The sequence below is a fragment of the Chrysemys picta genome, chromosome 24 (assembly GCF_011386835.1).
Source record: "Chrysemys picta bellii isolate R12L10 chromosome 24, ASM1138683v2, whole genome shotgun sequence".
Classification (NCBI taxonomy): domain Eukaryota; kingdom Metazoa; phylum Chordata; order Testudines; family Emydidae; genus Chrysemys; species Chrysemys picta.
The window spans coordinates 3124013-3145672 of record NC_088814.1 but is presented as its reverse complement, the minus strand read 5'-3'; the positions used below and the strand labels follow the sequence as shown (position 1 = coordinate 3145672).

The 21660-nt window shown below is 64.8% G+C and overlaps 1 protein-coding gene across 1 annotated transcript in view; it reads left to right on the top strand.

The window, feature by feature from the left end:
• Nucleotides 1-7933: 7933 nt before the first annotated feature.
• Nucleotides 7934-21660, top strand: part of THRA (thyroid hormone receptor alpha) — a 40434-nt gene continuing 26707 nt past the window's right edge. The window contains exon 1 of the mRNA XM_065577470.1: nucleotides 7934-8075. The gene's annotated coding sequence lies outside the window, so the exon portion shown is untranslated. The remainder of the gene's footprint in view (nucleotides 8076-21660) is intronic.

The window sequence follows — 21660 nt, the reverse complement described above, 5'->3', positions numbered from 1 at the left end:
TAGGCAAGGCCCGCCCTGCCCTGTGCCTCAGTTTCCCCATTAGTAACAGGGGCAAAGCCAGCCTCCTGGCAGTGGCATGGGTCACATGCCATTTTACACCCTGTTTTACAAATGGGGAAACTGAGGCACTGAGCAGGCATGGGACACGCCCTCGGTTGATCAGTTAATCGGGCAGAGCTGGGAAAAGGCGTCCTGGCTCCCAGCCCCTCCCCTCCCCCCACCTTTGCCCCATGCACAAGCTGCTGTCTGGTTCCTGGCACGGCTCCCCCAGCTGCGTCCGGCGGCTTCAGCCCCCAACAGCTGATCCCCCAGGCATTGTGCAACATCCTGGGTGGCTTCAGGACAGAGAAGCAGCCGGCTCCAGGCAGACGCCAGCGCCACAGAAACGGCCTGTCCCGTCAGGGCGCCCCAGGTCTGGGCATCGCTGGGCGCAGGCGCAGCCTGGCTGCCCAGAGCCGCAGTGCAGAGCATGCTGGGAGGTGCGTCAGTTCCGCTCGTGGGCATGCTGAGCCTGGGGGGCAGGGCCTTCTGGGCACCCCAGACCCCGTGGGGAAGGGAAGAGCCACTGTCCCCTGCAGAGCCACCCAGAATCATCCTGCTCAGGGTCCCCACGTCACCAGCGTTAGCCAAGCAAAGCCAGGGAAACTGAGGCACAGAGTGGGGGACATGACCTCCGAGGAGCAAGGAACAGAAATTGGGAGTCCGGGCTCCCAGAGGTGGCTGGGAGAGCGACCCTCGAATGATGCTGCTGAGCAGCTGCTAGGCCCCACCCCAGAGGTGGGCGCATCCCTCTGTCTTTGGCATGGACAATGCAGGAAAGATGAGCTGTTCCTAGCCCCGCCGGCTGGTGGGACAGTTGCAAAGGGAAGCAGCTACTACCCTGCCTCCTGGTTTACCCTGTTTGGTGGATCCTTGCAGCAGAGGAGAATGCCGGAGGGACCCGGTCGGGATGTGTCTCTCTCCAATCCAAGATGCACTCGCCCGGAACAAGCTCATTAAAATTCATCCTGCAGCTCGGCATCTGCGGGTCTGTCTATATATAGCCTGGGCCCCGGTGGAGCGGCCGGTGCAGACGGGGCTGCTGGTTCGGTCAGGAACCGTGCCGGAGAGGCTGGATTTTAGGATCTGTGTCCTGAGATCTGAGCCCACTGTGGGTGATAGGAACAGTGACCGTGGCCCCACACCTCACCGGACCTGCAGCCCCCCGCTAGCCCAGCCCTGGGCTTCCCAGGCCAATGTCCTGTGCCAGCCTGTAGATGCACCCAAAGCAGTTTGGAAAGTCATCAGTTTCCAGTCCCAAAACCCTGTGACCTCCAGCTTCCAGCCTCCTCCTCTCACAGCCGCCCACCCTCCCCGTCCCAGCGGAGGCTACCCTAAGGCCTGGCCGATCCCTGCTGAAACCAAAGGACCCTTTGATGGACAGCTGTCTATCATCTACTGGGGGTAGGTGTGTCCCAGCTGCTATCTAACTGGGCAGGAGGGAGGCTGGGTTTCTGGGCCTGAAACACCTTGGCAGCAGCCTCAGGAGTGAATTTGCAGTGACAGCGAGTGCCAGTCACCAGGCTTCAGGGCCAGAGCTGAGAGGCAGGGCTGTGGTCAGGAAGGAATTATCTTTCTCTCGTCTCTGCCCTTATGGGAGGGTGCCGAGCAGAGAGGGTTCTGGGAACCAGGACTCCTGGGTTCTATTCCCAGCTCTGTTCCCATGTGAATGTAGGTGGCCCCTTCCCCACCACATGCCTCAGTTTCCCCCCCCCAATATGGGGCTAAGGATCCTGCCCCGCCCCTGGGGGCTCAGTTCACTAGTGCAGACAAAGCCCTTTGTGATCCATGGAGGGGAGGCCTGGGGTCTGGGCTGGGCTGAAGCTCATTGGAACAGCCCACATCCCGGGGGGCAGGGCAGTACATGCTAGGGGAGCCCTGGGGACACCAGACTCCCCCTTGCCTTGCTGAGCAGGCCCTTCCCCGAAGGATGAGCTCAGCCCCGGCTGGTCCCTTATCGCAGCCAGACGCTGCCGCAGACGCAGCTTATTTGCAGAGGATAAAGTGTACGGTACAGCGAGGACTCGCAGGGGGGGAGCTGCACGGCCTCACCCCCACCCCCACACTGGCTCGCTGCCTCCAGCGCAGGGAGGGGGCCGGAGGGCCGCCACAGCCCCGGTTGAGGGAAGAGGGTACCAGCATCCAGCTGCCAACCTGGTGGTGGGGATTGCTAGCAACCCCTGAGCCCGCCCCACACAGCTGGACCAGGAGAACCCTCAGCCCGCTTCCCAGGGGGACTCTTTGGGCTGGCCGGCGGGGGCAGCACTCCCTGCACGCAGGCAGACGGGGATGGGCGGCAGAGACCAGCCCTGTGGGTGGCACGGTGCCAGGTTCCCCACCTGCTCTCTGGCAAAGGCTCCATGCTCAGCCCCTGCCCCGTGTGGTGTATCATGGGAGGGAGGGTGGCGGGACACCCATTGGTCTGAACCAACTTCCCAGGCAGGGCCCCATTACCTCCTCCTGGGCTCCCCCATTACATACCGGGATCCCCGGAGTGTGCTCCCACGTGCCAATCCACCAGTTGACGAGCTGGCACTGGCCCTTTAAGGGCAGGCATTCTGGGACTTGTAGTGCCCAGGGTCCATTCCTGGGTGGGAGGGGCTGAAGCAAGGCCTGCTGGGAGAGGAGACAAGGTATAAAAGCCAAGAGAAGCGAGTGTGTTAGTCCTGTGGGTAGTGGTACTGTCTGGTCTGGGACAATGCCTTGAGGTGCTGCTGTCCCTGGGATGCCCTGATCCGGGGTCTGGGGGCATTGAGGGCAGGGTGACCAGACAGCAAGTGTGAAAAATCGGGACAGGGGGTGGGGGGTAATAGGAGCCTATATAAGAAAAAGACCCAAAAATCGGAACTGTCCCTATAAAATCGGGACACCTGGTCACCCTAGTTGAGGGAGGTGCAGAGCTGTGTTGGTGGGGGGGGTCTGCTAAGCAGGTTTGCCTGACCCCAGGAGAGGAGAGCTAGTGCTGGGGGTGAGGTGACAACACTCCCTCGGCAGTGGGGGTGTGTGTGTTGAGCCCCTACTTCCCCGATGGGGAGAATGGAGATTTTGGGAACATCCCCCCCACACACACACACCTGGCCTTTGGCTGGCTGTGGAGGGTGCTGGGTCTCGGTAAACGTGACGGGAGCCTGGGCCTGCGTCGCTTCCCTGGCTGGGCTGAGGGGGAGGCAGGTAGGAGAAGAGCGGGCTGAGGTCGGGGGAAGCTGTCCAGAGCGGAGCCCAAGGGCAGGGGCAGCAGCCCTGGCTGTGGGGTGGGTGGTGATTGGCATCCAGGCTGCTGCACCACTGAGGGAGCAGAGGGGGACCCCTGGTTACGAGGACCCCGTTTCCAGCACAGCCCCTTGCTCTCCCTCTCCACCCCCACTCGCCAAGGCTGAATTGCTGCTGAGTCAGGCACCCCGGAAACGCAGGGCTCTTCGCACTCAGGGCTCTGGTCTCTCCGAGTCACGTGATTGCAAATCCTGTGTCGGCCTCTCCCCCGCCGGGCGCGTCCCCCACAATTCGGCCTAGCCTGGTACTCGGGGAGGGGCCTGGGGCTGCAGAACAGGGAGGGCAGGGAGCCCCCTCCCCTGCTGTATCAGCCTTGCCTCCCCGCCCACACCCCTCGCGTCTGACCTGTGCTCCCGGCTGTGTGAGCCCTGCAATCTCCATACCCCTGGTGCTGTAGATCCCCTCAAACCCAACATGCCCCCCCCCCTGCACTAATTATAATGTTCACCCCATTGGGCCAAACCTTTACTGGGGGAAAAACATTCCCCGAGCCCCAGCAAACTTCTTTGTCGTGATATTCACCAGCTCGTCAAAGGTTTGCTGACCTGCGCTCAACGTCGCCTCCCCTTGCCCTGCACGCACCCTGCCTGCCCCTTCCCCTCCCTCCTGAGCAAGATCTGAGCCTGGAGGAGCCATGCGTCCCCATGGCCTGTGCACAGGACACCTGGTACTGAGGTGTGCCCATCTCTCTGCCCACCCACAGCCTGGCCTTCCTCAGGGCTGCACGCCGGACCTGTGCAGTTTTGGAGACGGCAGCTGCCAGGAAGGGGCAGGCGCCAGAGCTGGGAATGGTTTGGAGTGCAGGGAAAGGGGATCAGTGCTGTGTGTCTCAGGGCATCACCTTTTAATGCCCTTCCCATGCTGGTCGGTTACATGCTGGCCCAGACTCCCGCCATACAGGAAACAGCCATGGATTGCTGCACCCAGCCCCAAAATGCAGCCACTTCTGGGGTACATTCCGGCGGCTCTTTAACCGCGCAGGGCGACGCTGGGTGGCAGTTCAGTCCGGGAGGAGAGGAAGGGGCCGTGTTCAGCGGACGCCGCAGTGGGGGCTTTGGGGTGGTAAAATGGAACGGGGCGAGTTGGTCTATGGGCGGGACACCAGAGTTCACGCCCCGGCTCCCATCACGTTTACCGTCTCACGCGACAGAGGCACAAAGCCCCTCTGATGGTGGTGGGCCAGGGGCCCGAGCGTTACAGCTCAGCAGAGCCTTGGCCTCATAAAGACTGAGCGCCACCCGCGCGGCCAATGGGAGCCTCTAACCTAGACTCAATTGGGGGCGTAGCAGCTGGCGGCCCAGCGTGGACCCTCTATGAGCCAGTCCCCGGCCTCCTCAGCCATGGGGCTGGCAGGCCGGATGCACACTAACGCCTCTGACCCTGTGCAAGCTTTCCCCGCCCAGCCTGTGGGTACCCCCGGGGGGGCAGGGGAGCCGACATCTTCACCACAACAAGGGGATTGTCATTGCTCCCCTCTGAGATCATCGCTCTCCCCCGAGCAACCTCCGAGCGCTGGGCTCTGATCCCAGCCTCTCCTCCTGGCGTGCGTTTATCCCCGTCTGATTTATGTGCATGGCTGTGGGGCGGGGGGCTGCCTCTCTGTGCGTGGGTGTGTGTCTGTCTCCGGCTGTGCATGCAGAGGCCTGTGTGTGCATGGTGTGTGTGTGTGTGTTTGCATACAGCAGTGCACTTATCTCTGCACTTGTGAACGCGTGTGTTTGCACACCACCTATGTCTCTACATCTCAGGGCATTTGTGTGTGCCTGCATGCTCAGGTGTGAGCATGCATGTGGTTTGCATGCTCCAGCGTCTGTGTCTCTGCAGCTGTGTGTTTGCACACCATGTGTGTGTCTGTATCTCTCTCTGTGTGTGTGTGTGAAATCACTCTTGTCTGGTTCCAGCCTGCCCCACGTTTCTAAACTGTCCAGCCAGTTTCATGGACTGCGGGGCAGGTTCTTCTCTCGGTTACACTCGGGGAAGTCGTGAGCCCAGAGAAGGCTCTGGATTTTCCCTGGTGTAAGTGAGACGAGCATCTGCCCTTTTCTGACTCCGCACCCCTCCCAGGCACTCTACCTAGCTAGCCCCAGCTTCCTTGAAGCCTGCCTGCCTGCTACTGTCAGGAGAACCCCTGCTCTCTGGGCCAACCTCCTAGGGTGACCAGACAACAAGTGTGAAAAATCGGGACGGGGTGGGAGGTAATAGGAGCCTATATTAAAAAAAAGCCCCAAATATCAGGACTGTCCCTATAAAATCGGGACATCTGGTCACCCTACAACCTCCCCAGGCCTTTCGACAGCTGTCCCCGCTCTGTGGCCACCAGGAGAGACATTGGACCAGTGGAGAAGTAACATTTAGCTAGTGGCAAGGATTTAGGTGGTTTCTAACCAGAGCCGGAATTCAGCCAACCCAGCGGCTTAGCTCCTTCTCCTCCCAGCCCCGATCTTCCCGTTATGAAGATTTCTGCTTTACATGGTTGTTCTTTATTCTCATTAATGAAAATTAACCTGCATGCTTCCTGTCTTCAAAGGGATTCATAAACATTAGCTAATCTTGACTACGCCCCAAGAGCTGCAAAAAATCTAGGCCCAGCGAGTGTCTAGACTCATCAGGGTATAGATCTCCCAGGCACCGTGCTCGGAGCCCTGAGAATCTCCATTCAGCTATAAGCCATGTGGGGACGTTTATGGTTATTATCCAACTATCAGCAACAGCTGAGAGCCCCGTCACGCACCAGGCCCCATGGTGCTAGGCGCTGTACGAACACAGACCAAAGGGTTGGGCGCTCCCCCAAAGAGCTTACAATGCACAAGATGCCAGACAACAGACAGACAGATGGGAACACACGGTAAAGGGACCGTGGCACGGAGTGGAGCAACTCTTATTGCAGCCAGTAGAGGGCAGCACTGTGCATGCACCACACACACATTACCTTGGGAAATAGCCACCTTAGATAAATGGGGAAACTGAGGCACCTAGAGGCAGGCATCAGGGAAGGCACTGGGAGTAGGACCAGGAGTCCTGCATTCAGGCTACTCCACTAGACCACATTGGTTAATGCGGTACAATAACTGGGTTGTTTGTCCTGGAGCACATGGCGGGTACAGTGAGATGGGGTGGGGGCAGAGAGGCTGGAGGAGGACCAGGGTGGGGGGGGTTGCAGGGAAATTGTGGGTGCTGGGGATGTAGGGCTGGGGCCTGGGGAAGGCTGGGGATGAAGGGGAATGGGGTTGGAGGGTGCAGGGGCTGGGGTTCAGGGGAATGGAGTGGGGACACTGGGGCTCGGACTGAGGAGCAGGGGATGTGGGGCACAGGGAATGGGGTGGGGGCGCTGGGGGGTGCAGGGGCTGGGCCTGGGGTGCAGGGAATGGGGTGGGGGTGCAGGGAATGGGGGGCTGGGCCCAGGGCGCAGGGGCGGAGCAGGGCCGGGAATGGGGGTGCAGGGAATGGGATGGGGATACAGGGAAGGGGATGGGGGATGCAGGGGAATGGGGTGGGGAAACAGGGAGTGGGGTGGGGGGCTGGGCCCGGGGCGCAGGGGAAGGGGGTGGGGGGGGCGCAGGGACGGAGCAGAGCGGGGGATGGGGGGGCGCAGGGGAATGGGGTGGGGATACAGGGAGTGGGGTGGGGGGCTGGACCTGGGGTGCAGGGGCGGAGCAGAGCGGGGGAAGGGGATGGGGGGCGCAGGGGAATGGGGGGGCGCAGGGAATGGGGTGGGGGGCGCAGGGGCGGAGCAGAGCGGGGAAAGGGGATGGGGGCGCAGGGGAGTGGGGGGGGCAGGGGCGGAGCAGAGCGTGGGAAGGGGCTGGGGGGCACAGGGGAATGGGGTGGGGATACAGGGAAGGGGGTGGGGGGGATACAGGGAGTGGGGCTGGGCCCGGGGCGCAGGGGCGGAGCGGAGTAGAGCGGGGGAAGGGGCCGGGGGGCGCAGGGGAATGGGGTGGGGATACAGGGAATGGGGTGGGGGGCACAGGGGCGGAGCAGAGCGGGGGAAGGGGCTGGGGGGCGCAGGGGAATGGGGTGGGGATACAGGGAATGGGGTGGGGGGCGCAGGGGCGGAGCAGAGCGGGGGAAGGGGCTGGGGGGTGCAGGGGAATGGGGTGGGGATACAGGGAAGGGGATGGGGGCGCAGGGGAATGGGGTGGGGGGGCAGGGGCGGAGCAGAGCGGGGGAAGGGGGTGGGGGGGCGCAGGGGAAGGGGGTGGGTGGGATACAGGGAGTGGGGCTGGGGGCTGGGCCCGGGGCACAGGGGCGGAGCGGAGCGGGGGAAGGGGCTGGGGGGCGCAGGGGAATGGGGTGGGGGGGGCAGGGGCGGAGCAGAGCGGGGGATGGGGGTCGGGGGGCGCAGGGGAATGGGGTGGGGGGGATTCAGGGAGTGGGGCTGGGGGCTGGGCCCGGGGTGCAGGGAAAGGGGGTGGGGGGGCAGGGGCGGAGCAGAGCGGGGGAAGGGGCCGGGGGCCGGGGGCGGAGCGGGGCCGGGGGCCGGGCGCAGCGAGCCGGGCGGCCGGCAGGGAGCGGCCTTTCGCCGGCGCAGGGGGCTGGGGCCGCGGCAGGAGCCGGCGGGGCGGGGCGGAGCCTGGCCGCGCCGCGCTCCGCAGCCCGCTCCCGGGGACACGCAGCCAGAGCCGCGCTCCCAGCCCCGGATTTACAGACCCGGCCCCGCGCGCAGCCACCGGCCCGGGGCCGCCCGGGCCCCCGCAGCCGGGCCGAGCCGAGCCGAGCCGCCGCCGCTTCTTGCCGGGGCAGGGGAGGAGCAGCCCCCCGCCGAGGTAAGGCACTGGGGGGTGCAGGGCAGGATCTGGGGGGGGGGCATTGCACGGGGGGGTCCGGGCATTGCAGGGATTAAACTGCAGAGTCACAGGCGAGCCCCCCACCCCGCTCCTGCCTTTCTCGGCTGCACTGCAGGGCTCTGCCCCCCTGCTCGGGGGGGGGGGCTGCCCCCCCCCCACTCCCCAAGCCAGTGCCCCTTCTGCCCCCCACCCCCCATGTGCTGTCCGGTTTCCTGGGTTCTCTCTTGCCCCCTGTCCCGGCTGCCCCGGGCCCTGTCAGTGCCAAGGCCCGGGCTGGGGAGGGAGCAATTAACACCCCCCCCAATACACACACATACGCACACCCTTGGATTTTGCACCGTGTTGTGGTTCGTACTCATACACACACTTCCCCCCGCCCCAAGCCCGGATCCCTCGATCGCTCTGGTTCCTTCCTGACACCCAGGTTTAATCCTCCCTCCCCCGTGCTGGCATTAACCTATATTTTCCTCTCCAGCAAGTGGAGAGCGCTGGCCTAGCTGGAGGGGCCAGACAGACAGACACACACGCACTGCCAGACAGCGCCAGCCCTTTAAAACCTGGGTTTGTTTACGGTGTGCATAGCTCGCCCTGCGCGGTGCCAGGCTGGGCTCTGGCACGCGGGACCCCGGGCGCTGGGGCCGGGTCCCCCAGCCGCACAGACACGGGTGCAAAGCGCCTCTAATCTCCCCTGGAAGGATGGCAACACTCACTCCGCTTGCCAGCCGAGCCCGGGAAGGAGTTGTTTGCAGCACAGGGGCTGTTGGGGAGCAGGGGGGGGCAGGTTAATCTGGTTTTAGGGGGCATCCCCTCTCTCTCATTGCGTTCCTGACTTGGAATATCCCCAGTTTTCTACTGCCCGGCAACGGTATTTTTGCTTTTAAAGGGGGTGGGGTGGGGCGCAAGGGGGCCAGGACCTGTGTGCGATCAACCGTTGCAGGGGGGAGAATGTTGGGGGGCTGCTGGAGCAAAGGGGGTGAGTTGGGGAGGGGGGCGGAGTGGGGAGGAAAATATGGGTAAATATTTTCTTAAAAACCAGGGCCATTTGGCATGTGGCTGGCTGATCACAAGTCAGGGGGGTTCTAGGGGGGCTGCGTGGGTTTCCGTTATGCTGGCACGGCCCTTTTCCGGCAGAGCCAGACGGATTGAACTTGCAACTCCTCTTTGGTGGCAGGGAGGGGTAGGAGCGAGCAATGTTCCCCTTCCCCCCACCCGCTGCCCCCCATTTGTGGCCGGGGATCAGTGGGGGGAGTGGGGCGTACTGCTGGGCTGCTTGGACCGTGCAGTGGGGTTCCCCTCCCCGGCCCAGGGAGGCTCCAGACGGGCGGCACGGGCGTAGCAGCGACAGCCGTGATGTCAGCGGCCAAGTCTGCTTAAAGGAGGGTGACAGCCGTGGCCAGCGGGCTCTGGGGGCGGGGGTAATGTGGGGGCCCAATCCGGTGCAGGGCTGAGTGCTCTGGGGACACATGCAAGGTCAGGCCCTCTGTAGCGTGCCCCCAGCCATCCCCTGGCCCCGGCCTGCTGGATTGAACGTCACTCCCTCGCCCCTCAGAAAACAGGGACCCCGTCAGACTTCAGCCAGGTTTGTCCTGCGCTGGGCAGCTGGCCTGGCTTCACACGTGCTCCGCTCCCGGGGAACCTGTGGAGGGCGCTCTGCTCAGCCTGGCCCCACCCCCTCTCCAAACTTGGCAAGCGGCGGCAGGAATGCATTTCATTTTTTGCATTGATTTTGTGGTTGCGGGAGCTGGTTTGGGCTGGGGGGCAGGTGACCTGTGACATCAGGACATCCCTTCAGCGTGTGAACAGGCCAGCTCTGGTGAGCGGACTGGGCTGGGCCAGGCATGGCACTGCTGCCACCCCCAGAAGTCCGGGATGACTTGCTCAGGATCTCGGGTGACCCCGGAGGGGGCTAGCAGGGGCAGAGTGGAAGGTCAGGTCAGGGGCACAGTCACCTGTGGGCTGGAAGGAGCCTGCGGCTGAGGGCAGGGTCTGATGCTCTAATCTGGAGCTGCTCCGCAAAGAACCCAGTATGTAGCTGTCTCCACCCTGCGGTCCCTCCCCCACCATCCCCGGGTCCCTCCCCAGCTTTATTGCCTTCCCCTTGTCATTGTGTCCATTGCCACATACACAATTAATAGCTGTGCTGGAGTTCTCAGGAAACCCAGCTGACTGGCCTGTCAGCTGGAGGCCACCTCTGGCGATTGGGGGGAGGTCTGGCTTGTTCTGTGGTCATTGGTAGAAGATGAAGGGCTGCTGCTGTTGGAGAAGTCGTCATAGTAGTTTATAACCTGGTAGCGCCAAAAGTTCCCAACAGTGAGCAGGGCCCTGTCGAACCAGGCGCTGCCCAGACGCAGTAACCGAGGTCGGGGCCCTGTCGCGCCGGGCGCTGCCCAGACGCAGTAATTGAGGTCGGGGCCCCGTCGCGCCAGGTGCTGCCCAGATGCAGTAACCGAGATCGGGGCCCCGTCGCGCTGGGCGCTGGCCAGACACGCAGTAACCGAGGTCGGGGCCCCATCGTGCCAAGCGCTGCCCAGACGCAGTAACCGAGATCGGGGCCCCGTCGGGCCGGGAGCTGCCCAGACGCAGTAACCAAGGTCGGGGCCCCGTCGGGCCAGGCGCTGCATAGATGCAGTAACTGAGGTCGGGGCCCCGTCGGGCCGGGCGCTGCCCAGACGCAGTAACCAAGATCGGGGCCCCGTCGGGCCGGGCGCTGCCCAGACGCAGTAACCGAGATCGGGGCCCCGTCGGGCCGGGCGCTGCCCAGACGCAGTAACCGAGGTCGGGGCCCGTCGGGCCGGGCGCTGGCCAGACGCAGTAACCGAGGTCGGGGCCCGTCGGGCCGGGCGCTGGCCAGACGCAGTAACCGAGGTCGGGGCCCGTCGGGCCGGGCGCTGCCCAGACGCAGTAACCGAGGTCGGGGCCCGTCGGGCCGGGCGCTGCCCAGACGCAGTAACCGAGGTCGGGGCCCGTCGGGCCGGGCGCTGCCCAGACGCAGTAACCGAGGTCGGGGCCCGTCGGGCCGGGCGCTGCCCAGACGCAGTAACCGAGGTCGGGGCCCGTCGGGCCGGGCGCTGGCCAGACGCAGTAACCGAGGTCGGGGCCCGTCGGGCCGGGCGCTGGCCAGACGCAGTAACCGAGGTCGGGGCCCGTCGGGCCGGGCGCTGGCCAGACGCAGTAACCGAGGTCGGGGCCCGTCGGGCCGGGCGCTGGCCAGACGCAGTAACCGAGGTCGGGGCCCGTCGGACCGGGCGCTGCCCAGACGCAGTAACCGAGGTCGGGGCCCGTCGGGCCGGGCGCTGGCCAGACATGCAGTAACCGAGGTCGGGGCCCCGTCGGGCCGGGCGCTGCCCAGACGCAGTAACCGAGGTCGGGGCCCCGTCGGGCCGGGCGCTGCCCAGACGCAGTAACCGAGGTCGGGGCCCCGTCGGGCCGGGCGCTGCCCAGACGCAGTAACCGAGGTCGGGGCCCGTCGGGCCGGGCGCTGCCCAGACACGCAGTAACCGAGGTCGGGGCCCGTCGGGCTGGGCGCTGGCCAGACACGCAGACAGGCCTTGCCCCGAAGAACTCACAGGGTGGGAGAAAGCAGGGTTTTCCCCACTGTACAGGTGGGGAATAGAGGCACTGAGAAATCAAGCTGACCCCTGGGTTAGGTGCCCCAGTGCGCGTGTGCACGCTGGGGTTGCATGGTACGTTGGTGTCACCGAGGAGGGGTGTGCAGGCATCTGCGCATGCAGCTGAGCTCTCCGGTGCCTGGCGGGCACCGGCTCCGCCTGGCTTGTGGCCACACTGCATCAAATGTTCCTGACCCCCAATCCTGCTCCGAGGCCCTGCCACCCTGTCTGCTCCCTGGGCCGAGTGTCCTCGGCCTGTGCGGCTTCTGAGCAGGCACCTCACAGCAGTGATGGCTGTGGGGCAAACCCTGTGCCGGCTTTTCCGGCTCGCCCGGCATGACCTTTGGCTGCGCCAGCCCTCAGAGCTGCCCTCTCCATGGCCTGCGCTCGCTTCCTCCCCCCTCTCCCGCCCCGTGGCCTTGGATTGCCCGCACAGGGGCGAGGCAGATGGTAGGAACTGGCTGCAAATGGGGAGATCTGAGTTCCCTAAAACAGTTCCCGGGACATTGCACGTGGGCTGGGGCTTGGTCCCTGTCTGGGCGTGATGTACGGGGCGGGGGGCTGTTGTGTGCCCCTGCCTGAGCACAGGGCCCCCCCAGCCTGTCACAGGGTGTCCTGGGATGGGGGAGAGCTGGGGGAAGGAGGGGGCCGCAGGGATTTCATTTCCTTCCCTGCTGTGGAGCTGAAGGCAGGCAGATGCCCGTGCCAGCACCTTGTGGAACTGGTTTGCAGGACCCCCCCCACCCACCCACCCACCGCACCTCCCCTCTCCCCCTCAGCTCCTTGAGGTTTTTTCATTTTTCTCCTGGGCCCCAGGGTGTTTCTCAGGGTGGGGAACTCGCTGAGAGTTGGAGGTTTCTTTAATGGATTCTTCCCCCCCCCCCCCCCCGCCCCTTGGCAGAAGTCCCTGCAGTAGAGAAACGACGTGCGTGCGGGTGCATGTGCTGCACACATGCATGCAGCTGCGGACATGGATTTGTGCACACGTGGATCCATCAGTACGTCTGCAGCCCACCCTGGCCTCATGCGTGCACATGGATCCCCGTGCCATCATGCAGCCTCTGGACAGGCAGACGCAAATCCGTACCCCCCTGCGTGAGCAAGGGTGAATCCGTGCCCCTGTGTGCACCAGCTCTTCCTGGCGTGCACACAGACTCAGGAGCGTGTGCACGGGCACAGACGTGCATATGCGTCCCCACATATGTAGTAGGAGCGCACAGGGGTTCGGGTAGAGGTGCGTGTGTGTTCCTTCATGCACACATGCATGGATGAGCAGACGTGTGCGTGCCCACCGCATGGCGAGCTGCGGTGGAGCAGGCAAGGAACAGCTAAGACAGGCAGGGCAGGGTTTGATGTCCCCTGCTCATCCTCTCCGCCCTGTACACAGGGGGGGACGCAGAATGTAGGGGCACCCCACACACACGGGCACCACCCTCTGGCACCTTGGTGGAGGGGGGTCAGGGCACAGCCTCAGCTTAGGGATCGTGCTCTGGTGGCGGCAGCCGCTCTCCCCTCTACGCTCCGGGCCCGGGGACTCCCAAGTGCCTGCACCTCGGAGTGCTCCCGTGCAGGGGGAGGGAGGGCCCTTCCACCCCCATGTCTGCACTAGACGCAGGCAGCTGGGAGGAGCGCTTGGAATGTGGGTCGCCACCCTCCTGGGAAGCGCTGACGGTGCGATCCCACAGCAGCCCCAACGGTCGGGGAGGCAGAGCCGGGACAGGCCCTTGGCCCCGACACTGGGAAGTTCCTTGGCCTGGCTGGATTCTGGCTGCAAGGACGCCTGGAATTCAAAACTGGGGACCCAGCCCAGCTCTCGCGTGGCTTTGTGCCCCCGCCCAGCAGTGCCATGGGCTGGGGTCTCCAGGAGGCCATGCAAACTCTGGTGGAGCAAGGGTGGGAGGGGAGGGAGCCCTGGCTCGTGGCTGGAGCAGTGAAGGAGTCGTCTGGACCCCTGGGTTCGGGTGGGGGTTGAGGGGTCAGGATTCCTGGGTTCTATTCCCCGCTCTGGGGAGCGTTTCCTAGCCCAGTGGGGGCCAGGAGCCAGCCGATGTGGGGTCTGGTGCTGGCCAAGTCACCGTGCAGCCTGGGTTGAGACTGCCCTGCTCCATGCCCTGGTGTCTCCACACGGGGGATGGGGCTGCCCAGCCAGCCCCTCCTGGGGGGCGTCGGCAGCCTGGGTAGCAGCTGTTCCTGGCGCTCCTTGGAAGGAAGGTGCCGGCCGAGGCTTGTGACGAAGGCAGTGCCGCGCTCAGGGAGGAGCAGGGCCAAGAACCTGTTGAAGCAGCCGCCCTCCCCCTTCGCAAGGCTCCGGCGCGGAGCAGCATGCAGCTGGGTCCGCCTGCGCCGTGCAACTTCCTGCCCGGGCCCCGCAGCCAGCTGGGTGTGCGAGGTCGCCAGAGCGCGCCCCGGCCGGCCCAGCCCCAGCTTTGGCCCTCCCTGTAGGGGGGCAGGGTTCAGGCTGGCTGGCCGGAGCGCGCGGAGCCGCGTTAGCAGGCGTGCTCAGGTCCCGGGGGAGGGTTGGGGAGGGGAGGGGAGCATGTGAGCAGGGCCGGGGAGAATGGCTCCGGTGAGGCTCCCGGCTCGGCGCCGTGGGGGATCGAGCTCCTGGAACCAGGCCCAGCTCGGTGCTGCTGACTCAGGCTGACGACCCTGTTGAGGCTGGAGCCTGGGCTCCGAGACCCAGCCAGGGGGACGGTCTCTGGCCTGAGCCTCTGCGCTGCTTTTTTTCAGCCCCGGAGCGTGAACCCGAACCGGCTGCCCCAGTGTCACTGCCGCGGGGTAGGCGGGGAACTGTCTGCAAACAGCAGCGTCTGTCTGCCCCAGCTGCAGTGCAGGGATACCCTCAGGGGCATCCTATGGGGGTCGTCCAGACGCCACTTGGATGGGCTCAGGGACCAGGCCATTGGGTACCTGCCAGTGACAACAGCCTTCATCCAGGCACCTCCGCACGCTCTGTGGGTGCAGGGCAGTTACCGGCCCTGTTTTATAGATGGGGAAACCAAGGCACGGAGAGGTCAGACGCCATGGCGACGGGCGCTGTGCAAAGACATAGAGTAGCAGCTTGTGTGACTTGCCCAAGGTCCCTCGGCAAGGTGTAGTAGAACTGGGAATGGAGCCCAGGAGTCCTGACTCTCCCCCCGGTCCACCTGCTCTCACCACCTGCCCCCCTGCTCTGCCAAAGCTAGACATGGGACCCAGGAGTCCTGAGTGCTGGTGCCCTGATCTAATCACTGAACTCCTCCTTCGCGCTTGCTGGTTGAGCCAGGAATAGGACCCAGGCATCTCATGCACGGGACCAGACATTTGATGCTGCTGGCGGCTCAGAGTCATTTTAAAGTCGCCCCCCCCCCCCCCCCCGTGACATGGGGCGGGGAAGCAGATGCCATCGACCTGGCCCATGGGCACTTTGCTGCCCCCGGGTCCTTGCGCAGCTGGGGAATGGGGGTAAAAATGAGTCCCCTCCTGAAGCCCCTTGGTGGCAGGATCGCAGGGCCCAGGCATTAGGTTCGCGTGCGTGGGAAACTGCTCCCGGCCCTGGGGGGGGCCCTGTGGAGCGGGATGGGGGCTGTTCAGTCTCCCTGGCTCCTTCAGTCCTTCATGCTCCCAGCGCAGGGGACTGACTGTGATGGGGGCAGGGAGAGCTGAGCGCCAGGGTGCTCGTTACACGTTGGCTGCCGGGGCGGGGGAAGAGGGGAGCCTGGTAGGTCGTGTGATGGGAGAGCAGAGAGAGCCGGTCCGGCACCCCCAGCCGCTAGGCCCGGACTGGCTTTGCAAGCTGGCGGGCCCAGTGGGGAGCTCGGGCCAAGCGAGCGGGGACCCCCGTGTTCCAGGAACCCCCTGCCTGCTCCGCCGGCTGGGCGAGGGTTGCGGGCGAGTGCGGCGCCAGGGTGGCAGTGGGCCAGTGGGAGCCGGGGACTCCCCGGGCGAACCGCAGTCGGAAGCAGGTGGCAGGAACTCCCAATGTGGGGCCGCGAGGCTGCCTTCCTGCCCAGAACAGCCCCCCTCTCCCTGCACAGGACCCGCCAGCAGCCCCTGTTCTGGGACCCTGTCCGCTGGCGAGAGCCCGATCCTGCCCCAGGGCTCTCCCCTGCTCCCCCAGCAGCCACCAGGATGGTTTAACCCTTCCGGTGCCGGCCCCCTTCTCTCCAGCTGGGGGACTCCTTGGGCTCCATGAGCCAAGGGCCCAAGCCAGGAGGGCCACACAGGCTCTGCCCCCTGGTGGCTAGGCCTGTGCTGTGTGGGGCAGGGTGATGGGAGAGGGGGGATCCCAGATGCTGATTGGTTCCCCCAGGGTGCCAACTCGTGCGTCCCCAGCCAATCAGGTGTCTTGGAATCCAGTGAGCTCTCAGCTGCGCCGGGCCGGGCTCCCTGGGGAGCTGCCTGCTCGCAAGCCCCTCGGGTTTGTTTGCCAAAAGTCTTGCTAGTCTCTGGAGCAGAAGCAATTCTGTACGTCCCCCAACCCGTCCAGGCCCTGGGGTCAGCCCCTCCTGCCTGCCCACCTTGGCAGGTGTCAGGAAACATTGGTGACTGGCCCAGCTTTGCCTCCCTGCCCCCCAGTGCCCCATCAGTTGCGTCCCCGGAGGGCGCTGACCCCTCTTTTCTCTGCTGCGGTGCCTCCCCTGGCCCCTGTGTGCGGGGTTGCAGGGCGGCCGCGTCGCTCGGGGCGTTAGCTGGGCTCACTCCCTGGGCGCTGACGTAGGCTACCCCGGGTTTTTGGCCCCAGCCCTCTCCGGCCCAGGATGCAGGTTTGCGTCTCTTGGGGAAGGCCCCGGGCATTGAGCCCTGCGCCCTGCCCCCAGGGGGACGTTGGCCATCCGGCCGGGGGAAGGTGGTTTCACAGTGATGGTGCAAGAGGGGGGCTCCACAGCTCTCTCTGGCTGTAGTTGTGAAACAGGAGGGGTTTTCGCACTTTCCCCCACTCCTGGGTCAGACCCTCCCTGGGAGTGTTCAGCGTCCTGTGGTGTTTCTCGTAAAGCCGGTGTTTGCCCCAGCCCCCTTGGTCAGAGCTTCCCCTCCTGTCAGTAACGGCCTCTCACGCTTCCCCTCTGAGGTTGGTGAAACTTTGCAACAACCATGGGAGGTGGGGAAACTGAGGCACTGAGTGAGGACAGTGACACAGCAAGCCAAGGGCAGAGCTGGAACTAGCACCCAGGAGTCCTGTCTCCCAGTTCCCCTCCTCTGACCACTAGACCCCACTCCCCTCTCAAAGCTGAGAATAGAACCCAGGAGTCCTGCGCTTGTAGCCAGAGGCGCCATCCCAGCGGCTCTGGGCTGAGTGAGCGGTGACCCCCGTGTTCCAGGAGCCCCCTGCGTGCCATTTGCTGCCTCTCATCCCAGAGGTGGCTGCTTAGCCTGGGGATCCTTTTGAACACAAAAGGCGACATACAAAGCATCAAATGTTAAATCGTCTAATGGTCAGTGTTTGGATTGAAAACCCCCAACACGTTCTCCTGCTGGCACGGCCACGCTGCTCTCTCGGCTCTCTGCTGCGCCACATGCCCAACAAGGAGCTGTTTATAACTGTCTTGAAATCAAAGTCCCAGGACAGAAAAAAAAAGTTTTCTAGAAAAGTTAATTTTCCTGTTTTTCTGGGTGTGGGAGATTGGCTTGTCAGGCAGAATCTCACAAGCTGTGAGGAAGCGGGAGATCTCCATGCGGGGAGGGGGAAGAGAGGCGCGCGTGTGTGTGTGTGTGATTTTAAGACTGTGTATTTTATGTCACCCGCTACATAAACAGTTCCAAATGTTGCATTCACTCGCTACCATGGGCCCCTGTTGGCAGGTTTTAGGGTCATCTTTTGCTTTGAATGTTTTTTCTTGGTTGCACAAACACTTTTACACCTGACACTGACTCTCAAGAGGTCGATCCCCCCCAGCACGCCCCTCCCACCCCCTCCAGCCTGGAACTGACCCCTGCCCTCCCGATGTAGGTCAGTCCTGGCGGGGCGGTGGCAGGCGCGGGCAGGCTGGCGGTCGGTGGGTTCCTTACATGGGGGCTTGCTGGCAGCGCGTTGATTTCACAATAGTTTGTTCTGTTGCCAGGTAGATCCCGGCCTGTCTTTGTGCAGGGAGGGGGGGGTTGTAACACCGAGAACGTCACCTCCCATGGAGCAGAGGCTGAGGCCGCGTGCTCTGGCTTAAACTCCTCACCCCTGGCGCAGTCAGAGCTGCAGGAGCCGCAGCGCCATTGTCACCCCGGCCCCGGCGTGGGGGTGGCTGCGGGCGTCTTCTCCCTGCCATGGGGGTAGGCTGGGTCCCGTGTCTCTATTATGTCATCCGCATGGCATCCTCCTTCCAAACCTGAGCCACTCCAAGCAGCCCAGCTGCTGCCACCAAATGTTTGGGATTCCAGCTGCATGTAGTCATATGCTGGCTGTCCCCAGCCACCCACTGGTGTGTGCACCTCCGGGCACATGCCCACCCGGGCAGAGACGTGCGTGCACACACACATGCTGGTGTGCAAACCTATGGGATATGCACACCGAGCCAGGGACGGCGCGTGCGTGCACACTAGTGTGCACACCCAGGTGGAGAGAGAGCGCACACGATCACTGGTGTGCAGCCCCGGATGGATAGATGACACTCGGACACAGACCTGCTCACAGACCCTCCCACTCTCACTCCCTGTAGCCTCACACACGTGTGCAAACGTCCATGCATTCTGATGCACACACATCCACAGCCATGTGCGTGTACCTATCTGTGCCTTTTAATCCGCTCACACATGTACACGACTGCATCTGCACCCACACGTACGCTCATTGTACACGCGCTCAGTGACATGCCCACCCTCCCCGATTCCACCGCTCGCCCGGCCCCTCCCCACCAGCTGTTGATGATGTTGGTTAATCAGCTTGGAGAGGTCCCACCAGCTGCGAGCACCCACCAGGCCTTGGCATGGGCAGGGATGAACTCTCACCTAGCCCCTGGCACCGCTCTGTGCCCGTTTGGGGGCCTGACCCACCGGCGGGGCTCCGTGCCAGGCCTGGGAAGGTTGGCGTGGCCGTACCCAATCTGTGCCACCCGCTTCAATGTCATTCTCAGACATCGCGCTCCACGGTGCTGGTAGCAAGATGCTAGCCAATGGGGAGCCCCGCGAGGCTAGCCCCCCCGGGCCTACTTAGTGCCTCTAAGCTGGGCGCCTCAGGACGCCGGCAGAGGGAGTGTCCTTGTCCCCTTGCCCTAGCGCTGCCCTAGGGAGGCACATGGATCAAATCCCCTCCCACACCCTCTTGGTCCCACCTGCCCCAGCGCCCTGCCCCCCCCCAGTGCCCCATTTCCTGTCTCTGCCCCGCCCCATAGCGCCCCTTTCCCCATCACCCCGAGATCCGTTTGCCCCGGCTGCTCCAGGCCTCGCGTCCCGCCTCCCTGAGGGGCCGGCTGAGCCTGTGTGCAGCCCGCGCTAGGAGCTGTCTGCACATCTGGCACCTCGCCACATCTGTGGCAGGACAGCTCTGCCAGCCCGTTCCCTGCACCAGGCTCCCATGCGGGTGTGGGTGGCTCGGCTGGTGCCCCTCAGTCCTGATCCGCAGCCCTCCGAGCCATTAGCAGCTGCAGAGTTTATTGTGGGCAGAAACAGCCACCCGCTCACTGTCCGGGTCAACATCCCCCCGGCAAGCAGCGCCCCTGGATCCCCCTCCCCGGCTGAGGCTTGGGGTTTTCTCTTGCTGGGTCCTGCAATGCTCTGGGCCCATGCGGCATCCCCAAACCCACCTCCCCCCTGCAGCCACCGGCCTAGCCGGGGTCCCGCCCGGCCCTGGACTTTGCCCACCGGTTGTTTTTCAGCCCCATAAAACCCGCCTTGTTTTGTCCAACTCAGCAGTAAAATCCCAGCTGGGCTGGGCCAGGGCAGGGAGCTGGGAGGAGGCTCTGGGTTAGCTGGATGTCAGCGCTGTGGGGCCCTGATGTGAAATGAGTTTGTCAGGTTTCAGGCCCTTCCTTGCGGGGCAGGTGTGGGCAGCAGAACTCCTGCCCCACGGTGAGCACTAGCGGGCAGAGACGCCCAGCACTGACTGGGCCACAAACCTGGAGCTGCCCTTGGCGGGAGTTAGTGTGTGTGTTGTGGGGGAGAGGGGGGGTATCGGTCACTGGCATAAGCCTCCCCCATGCCCCTGCAGGGCCAGTTCCCAGTCGGTGGCAGGAATCTGCCCGTGCCCAGCTGGCTGCTGGGTGTGAACGAGCCGTTGCACAGATGTGGTGCGGGTGCAGATGCAGGTTCCTGCCCGTGCACAGGAAAGCGGGGGCCCTGGCGGCTGAGGGGGGGAGAGAGTGCAGCTCGGAAGCTGTTACAGTCGTTTCCCTGGGCTGCCAGCCAAGCGTGCCCTGTGGGCGCCAGTGGGGAACTGCTGGCCAGGCCCCGGCGCTGCCCGCTGGCCCCGGCGGGTTTGTGGGGCGCTGGTTGGGCCAGTGACAGGTGCTGGACGTCGGCTGCTGCTGCAGAGCGCTCCCTTCCCCCGCTTGGCAGGCGCCCACTGGCGGGCACTTTGGCTAATGAAACGTTTTCTGAGCCGTGCCCGGGAAACCAGGGAGCCCGGATGGGACGGGCCCTTCTGGGGCTGGCTCTTGCCCAGCCCCCCCCCACCCTGGGGTATGTGCGGGGGGGCTTCCCAACAGCTCTGGGTGCAAGAGAAACACTGCTGCTTTGGTTTTGATTCCTCCCTTTTTCCCAGCTCTGCTGGTGCCCCTCAATCCCGACTCGCAGCCCCTGCTAGCCCAGCCCTGGGCTCCCCCCACCCCAGCTCTGCCGGTACCCCTCACTTCCGACCCACAGCCCCTGCTAGCCCAGCCCTGCCCCCCTCCCCCAGCTCTGCCGGTGCCCCTCACTCCCGACCCGCAGCCCCTGCTAGCCCAGCCCTGGGCTCCCCCCAGCCCAGCTCTGCCGGTGCCCCTCAATCGCAACCCGCAGCCCCTGCTAGCCCAGCCCTGGGCTCCCCCCACCCCAGCTCTGCCGGTACCCCTCACTTCCGACCCACAGCCCCTGCTAGCCCAGCTCTGCCAGGGCCCCTCACTCCCGACCCACAGCCCCTGCTAGCCCAGCCCTGGGCTCCCCCCACCCCAGCTCTGCCGGTGCCCCTCACTCCCGACCCACAGCCCCTGCTAGCCCAGCCCTGGGCTCCCCCCACCCCAGCTCTGCCGGTACCCCTCAGTCCCGACCCACAGCCCCTGCTAGCCCAGCCCTGAGCTCCGCCACCCCCCAGCTCTGCCAGGGCCCCTCACTCCCGACCCGCAGCCCCTGCTAGCCCAGCCCTGGGCTCCCCCCACCCCAGCTCTGCCAGGGCCCCTCACTCCTGACCCGTAGCCCCTGCTAGCCCAGCCCTGGGCTAGCCCAGCCCTGGGCTAGCCCAGCCCTGGGCTAGCCCAGCCCTGGGCTAGCCCAGCCCTGGGCTAGCCCAGCCCTGGGCTAGCCCAGCCCTGGGCTAGCCCAGCCCTGGGCTAGCCCAGCCCAGCTCTGCCAGGGCCCCTCACTCCCGACCCGCAGCCCCTGCTAGCCCAGCCCTGGGCTCCCCCCACCCCAGCTCTGCCAGGGCCCCTCACTCCTGACCCGCAGCCCGTGACTGAGCCGACTGCCAGGGGGTTGCTGGGCTGAGACTTGGCCAGTTTATTTCACTTGTGCCCTAGGCTGAGGTTCGAGTCCTGCTCTCCACAGGTGACTGGTTGGGGAGCCCCCCTTCCCTCGGGGGAGGCAGGAGCTGGCTTGGTGCCCGCAGGCTGGCTGGGTCTGTCCAGGCCTGGCCGGGCGTCTGGCTGAGTCACCGTGCGGCGGGAGCCTGGTGCGGAGGGACCTGTTGTCTTTCAGGCAGTGGCAGAGCTGTTGCCTGTGGGGGAGCCCAGTGTCCGTGGCCCATTGCCCCCTCAGCTGGTCGTGCTCCCGGTTGGCAGGGCTCCCAGCTGCTCTGGGCCCTGCCCGTGGCCCTGCGGACGCAGGCCTGGCAGAGGCTCCTAGGAGGAGCTGGGGCT